We start from the raw sequence: 7,119 nt of genomic DNA, 5'->3' as shown, positions 1-7,119 counted from the left end.
GTGTAAAATGTTTTTGTTTTTCCTTTTAAGAAGACATGCCTACTGATGAAGCTGCTACACTTCAGTTCCTACGTGTTTGTGGTTTCTAACAAGGACCTCTTTTTGGGGATGTAAACACACAGAACTGTGAAAATTTAGATTCACAAATGAAACACAAGCAGTTCTGTGATACTGAATAAGCCCCCAGCGTCTGTCTGTCTGTCTGTCCAGTATATAGTATAGTCAGGTCCCTCCAAAGCATCCCAAGATAACACTGAACGATCAAGTGCCAAAAAATAAGATGGACAAACATTTTCTGCTAGAGATAATGTGCTGCCGGTTCTTCACATATCGACCAAACATCCAAGGCATGGACTCTACAAGACCTCTGAATGTGTCCTTTTGGTCTTGGGCCCAAAGACGTTAGCAGCAGATCCTTTAAGTCCTGGCAGTTTGGAATGGCTGCAGATCAGATTTTTGTGGTTCGTCCCTCCTTTTACCAGTATTGGTAAGTATTTATCACTGCTTACCAGCAGCAGGTCACTTTTCCAAGCTTTTAGCTGTCCATGTCATGGTAAACACTTGTCTCAAATGTCTCTGTACAAATATACATCAATATAAATGGTGAATGTATGATGAAAGTCTGCTAAATGCCAGTGTAGGTTCTTATAGTTCTACAGATATTTGCTGTAGACCACAGCAGGGGTCACTTACTTAATTAATGCATTACTATCTCTTTATTTTACTGCTGGTCATTCAGTGGGAATGCCTAAATAACAGATAACCACATCAACAGAAGCTCTTCCTGATGTCATCTAAAGCGTTTAATGACTGATGAATATGCCTCTGTGGCTCGTCATTACATCACTCTGCTCACAGTGTTTCTGAGTCCATCCTCTGGAAATCTTAATGCTAAGCTCATGTCTTGTGCACATCTGGTAAAGATCTCATTATGTCCCAGCGACAGACTTCCTCCTGTGCGTATTATTGAAGGATAGGCACTAAATCATGTCCTGTTTCATGAGCATAAATGGGAATGACATCCTTTAATAAATAATATGTTAGATAGTTTATGTATTTGAATTCCGTCTCTGCGTTTAAACTAAAAAGCAAATGTTTATTCAGATTTTTTTTTATGAAATAAGAAAAACAGGCTTTAGCGTCATGAAATTTTCTTTACACGTGACATCTGTACAGTATGTATATGTAGTTAAAAGCCTTTACAAAGGACCACTTCTTGCTTTCTTCTTCGGGCAGGTTGGAAACTGTTGAGCTTCTTGGATAGATTGTGGAGCACCCGGCCAGAAACACCGGAAAAGAGGAAATGACCGGTGACAGGCACTCAGGAACTCAGTGAGCTTGTCTTCAGCAGGAGGAAGCATTACCTGCAGTTTCTATGAATGAGGCTATAGTGTTCATAGAGGCAGATCTTTGTGGAGCGTGCCCTCCAGTTCCTCCCTGATCCAGGTTAATGTACTGTACTAAACCTTACAATCAGGGAAAGGAGCTGAGAAGGACATTCTCTGGTGCAGACCCCACTATAAGAAGAGCTGCTGAAGTGTACATTTAGTGTGGTTATCATGTTGTCAAAACCCATCAGGAGCCTTCAGGCAGTGACAGAGACACTGGTGGCCAAGTGAGACCATTACTCACATTAAAGTGCCACAGAAATTTGTCAAGGCTCCCTCCTCAGTCCCTGCCTCAACGCCCCCCTGATCACCTCCTCCTCCTCACCTGGTCTCCACTCACTCCCTACAGCAGCTGCCTGCAATAACCAATCAGTGTAATCAGAACTGTGGGCAGCCGTGATGCAGCACACCTGTTCTCCATCTCACTCCATAAAAGCCAGCTCCACACTCAACACCCTGCCAGATTGTTGCTCCAGCTCCAAGCTGTTAGGTTGGCCTCAGCACGTTTGGTTTGTGTTCACCTGCAAACTCTAAACTAATCTTTTTCCCCTGTACCTGCAGTCTCCGCTGGTCACGCTGCCCGGGCTCCCCTGTCACTCCTGTCCACCACCAAACTCTGAACTGGCATTCACCTCTGGAGGAGGAGGTGTCTCGTCCCTGCCTGCCTCGGCCTGTCCTCGCTGCCCCTGCCTCTGGATCTCCAGGACTGCTAAAACCACTCTCTGCCGCTCATCCACCCCAGCGGAGAACAAAACCTGGACCGCCGGTCTCCGGTAGCCTGTCTGCCCCTTTTTTCAGTTTCTAGTGAGTTCCTTAGTTAAAGTGTTTCCGGGTTCTAGTTTCACGTTGATTTAGTCCTTAGTTTCTGTCACTCACTCCCCCTTAGTTCTGTTGACATACTTAAGTTGTACAAAATAAATTTAATTTCTGCTTGATGTGAGTTTGTGTGTTCTCGACCTGGGTTCACCACCACCCCCGTGACAGAAATTCATATTTTGTTAACTATGTTGTTATTTTATATGTTTGACAGTAAGACCATCTCCAGGATGAACCCTGCCTTCGTCTTCAGTCAGCCCCCATGGCCCTACAGAGGATAAAATCATGAAGAGATAATCGATGGACAGAAGTGGATAGCAGTAAAATTATATAAGTTTCCAAATTTGGCATTGAATTGTTGAGGCCTCCTGTTATTGATGGTCATGAATGTATACTGCTGTTTGTTTCTGTTGTTGTTGTTTTTGAAAGACATAGCCGAGCCTTCATCATGACCAGAGAGTGTACAGATATCGGTGTAGCAGTCATGGCTTGGTCTCACAGAAGCCCCCTGCTGCGGGGCTGTTGTTGCTGCACTTATTTGCCCGTCTGCAGATTTAGAGTGGAAATGCTGAAGAGACAAGGAGCTGCTCTTGTTTCCCCTTCCACTGTTATACCCATCGGAACAGCTGTCAGTTTATGTCAAGCATGTTTCTGCCTTGAGGCAGGTCCAGTCTCCAGACCACTGTCCTTCAGGTCCTAGATTTTCTTTGGTTGTGTACACATGGACTCATATTCATCTCGGCAAGACTACAGACATGTTAGCAACTCTGGGAGGATGTACTTAGACTCAGCAGAGCTCTGAGCTAAATGCTAATTCTAGTGTTCAGCCTAGTATCATAAAATGATGGATGAATGACATGTCATTTAGTGTGTCATCACCAAGCGTTTGTTGCTTTTGGTGTGTCGTTTTAGGTGAAGACAGAGCAGTGACTAGTGTGTGGACCTCTGGTGTTGGCCTTAGATTACAGGAGGAGTCTGATCTTCAACCTTCACAGATAATCTTCTGTCTAATCTCAAGCACACACAACAAGATTAGAAAATAATGGGGCATCACACACTACAGGATACTACTGAGATTCTTGTGGCAGAGGGAGCAGTCAGGGAGCACAACTCCACCTCACATGATGTCATGAAAAAACAGATGGAAACAAAATGGAGACTGTGGGGCAACAACTTCCTGTATCACTAACAATAGTGTGAAAAGAAAAAAACAACATAGCACAAAGCTGAACACGTCAGGATGATCAAATGTTTTGGAGATGCAGTATATTCTTCACCGAGAACTGAAGGTGGGTTTCTGTACCTTAAGTCAGTTTTATTATCTGCAGATAACTTTAGCCTCAAGGGCCACATTTTTAGAGTTGCTTGGCAACAGCATCTCCTGCTCCCGGCAGCAGCTTTATAATCAGAATCATCCCAGTGTGCTCTGCTTGGCCCCGATGAGTCTGTGGTCTGCAGGTCGGGAGTTTTCAGACTGGATCTGTAAACTCCTCAGATTACCATATATATTACCTAAACGCTGGTTCAGATTAAGATCCCAGACCAGACTTGTGCTTCGATGGCTGGGAAGAGTGAAAGGAGGGTAAACTGGCCCACAAGTCAGTCCAAAACCACACATAGACCTGGAGCACATAGAGCCGTGTGCTTGGTCAAAGGAACACACTTCAGTCATCAGCTGAGATGTTAATGCTGTCAGAGCTGCTAATTTATGGTAGATCTGTCCAAATGTCCAGAGCATCATCAGCTGCCAAATAACCAATCAAAGCAGGAAGTCCTTTGTCTTACCCAGGTGCTGCTGTTGGTAAAACAGTTGTAAAATTATACCCCATGTCTTCACAGTGGTAGACTATGGGGACTAAACAGTGTTAAATGAGAGATTTAAATGACTTGTGAAAAGCCTAAAATACACTGATACGACACCAGAAATGTCCTTAAAAGTGACATGCTACTCATATGCACCCCATATTACATTACAGTACAATGGCAATACGCTGATGGTGAAGAGGAACAGTGTTTGCCGTTCTCACCATACTAGCTTCGGATGTATCATGCAAATTACCATCATACAGAAAATACAGCTAAGGCTGATTAACTTTGCAGGGACTTGTTCATAAATCAATCTAAAAATCTGACTCAATGATGGTATCAGATGAAAAGTCAGTGATTCATCAAAGTTATTACAAATCATCCAGTAATGTGTGAATCAAATGTCATGGCAAAAGATCAGTTTCAATGTGGCGCTAGAATAAGGTCGGAGGATCAGTAAATTCATCAGGGTTCATCCACTGGGGAGCATCTGTAAGAAAAATCCAACCTGTTGATCCATGGACCTATCATTGTTGAGATTGGGCCAAAGTGATGGATGCTTTCTTCGATTTTCTTTCTGAAACAGAACTCCTGTATGTAATCTCCTATTATACTTTTACTCCTTTTATTTTTTTAAAGACTTTTCTTAACCTTCTTTGAACCTGGCATTCACTATACCTTTGTTGTCTGGTCCTGGAAGTGACTTTGACTTGGATAAGATCATTCTGACTACAGTCCAGACTGTTTAGTTGAGTCTGATGTACGTCATAATGCACCATTATCAGTGTGGTCAGAGTGGGTCAGAGAGTCGCTATCGCTGTAATCACACAAAGCATGCGATTAGGATCTTAATAATGCCTTCAGTAGTCAGTGAGCTGAGGCGGGGCATGCGGTCTAATATGCGGATTAGCACGAGGAATATCCTAGAGGGAGAATTTCCTCTATATGCCCAGAGGCATTGTGGGACATGCTTAACTGTAAATCCGCATACCAGTCCAAGGGCAGAGCACACGCATGTTATCAGCTGATCAGGGTCGTTGTCAAGCATTGCTCAAGGACAAGAAATGCATGGGAAATACAGCTGGTAGAGTAAATGTAAAAATTATAGCAGACTCAGCCCACTTATATTTTTTCACTGCTTGTGAAAAGAATAAATGGATTTCAGAAATAAGAGTTTTGTAAAAAGGCTAAATTGACACTAAAGGTGATGGAAAAAGTAGACATGGATTCAGAATCTTCCCTTGGTGCTGGGACCAGTACAGTTCAAGTGCAGTTGGAAGAAATTATGAAATAAAGAAGGAAATGTTAAAAAAAAGTAGGACTCTTTAAATTATTCTGAAGAAATTTACGTCAGATGAACACCAGATAAACCGCCAACACCAGGACCCTGGTGATAGGACTCCAACACTTCCTGCCTTTCCAGGTCCAAACTGTGCTGCTGCTGGCTCCTCTGCTGTACATTAAGTGTATTTTATGGTATTCACATCCATCCATCTATTATCTACACTACCAGTCAAAAGTCTGGACACACCTTCTCATTCAATGGTTTTTATTTCATTATGTTCTACATTGTAGATTAATACTGAAGACAACAAAACTATAAAATAATACATACGTAATTATGTTGTACACAAAACAGTGTGAATCTTCAGTATTTATCTACAATATAGAATATAATACAGATAAAAAAAAAAATAATTGGATGAGAAGATGTGTCCAAACTTTTGACTTATAGTGTATAGTCCTATCTATATGCCTATCCCAGCTGACTTAGAGTGAAGGCAAGGTTCAGCCTGGACAGATCTATCACAGAGCTACACACAGAGACAATCAAGCAAACTCACATTCACTTATGTCAGAAGAGTTTCTGTTCTGCTCAGGACACCCACCTAGCTGGGACAAAAAAATCTTACAAAAAACAACAAAAACAAGACAAAATATTACAAAATATTAAAAAAAATATTACAAAGTGACAAAGAAGTGAACAAGCGAGAAAAAAAGACACAAAGCGACAAAAATGAGACAAAAAACAACGAATAAAGAAAAACGCAAAATGATTTTTAAAAAGGACAAAAAACACGAGACAAAAAGGAAGCATAAAACAACAAAAATGAGAAACAAATCGACAAAAGCATGAGACAAATGATAAAAGTCAGACAAAAAACAAGACAAAAAAACCCAACAAAAACAAAATATTACAAAAGGAGACACAAAATGAAAAAAGAACAATAAGCAATATAGTATTTTACTTTATGATCAAAACAGCTTATCATGGTCTAGAAATTGCTTTAAATTTACAGTTTTACAAATTTACAGTTTGCAATTAATGCCTTTACAAAGTCTTCCTGTGGGCCGGATTGGACCCTCTGGCGATCCGCTTTTGGCCCATGGGCCGCATGTTTGACACCCCTGCACTACACAATCAATGTAAACATTTTCTGGTTTGTCAGAACTACTTGGTTGTATGGAAGGTGGTTGTGTACAGGGACAGTGAACAGAGAAATGGCTAAACAGAACAGTTCTGCCAGAAAAATAGTAGTTAGTGGATGTAGCTTTGGTTTCGTGTGTTTTGCAGTCCAGCAGGCTCCACTGTTGTTAGTGTGGTAACCATGGCAACCCTGGGCCACTGCTTAGCTCCCTCCCTCCACACACTGGACTTATTTCTTTTTTTTATTAAGTAGCAGGTAGATGATAAGCCTGTGCACATGATGCAGAATGATCAGAAACCAGGATGAGATGTTTCTCCAGTAGCCACAGTAAAACCAGTCTCTATTCAGGTTGTTCAACTAGCATATCCAGTAAAAAAAACATACACACACAAGCAAAAACAAACAAAAAAACAAAAAAGGCTTATCTGGTTTTGTGAAACCTGGATATGATCTTTACATGACTAACACATGGATACTCTAAAAGACAGGAGTCAAACTGATTTTAGTTCAGGGGCCACATACAGAACAGTTTGATCTCCAGTGGACCAGAGCAGAAAAATCTAAGCATAATAACCAATAAAAAACCATGACTCCTAATGGTTTCCTTTGTTTTGTAAAAAAAAAAAAAAAAGAAAAAAAAGTACATTCTGAAAATGTTCACATTTAATAAAACATTTGAT

The sequence above is a fragment of the Amphiprion ocellaris genome, chromosome 6 (genome assembly GCF_022539595.1).
Source record: "Amphiprion ocellaris isolate individual 3 ecotype Okinawa chromosome 6, ASM2253959v1, whole genome shotgun sequence".
Classification (NCBI taxonomy): Eukaryota; Metazoa; Chordata; class Actinopteri; family Pomacentridae; genus Amphiprion; species Amphiprion ocellaris.
The sequence above is the reverse complement of the archived record's forward strand: the minus strand, read 5'-3'. Positions refer to the sequence as shown.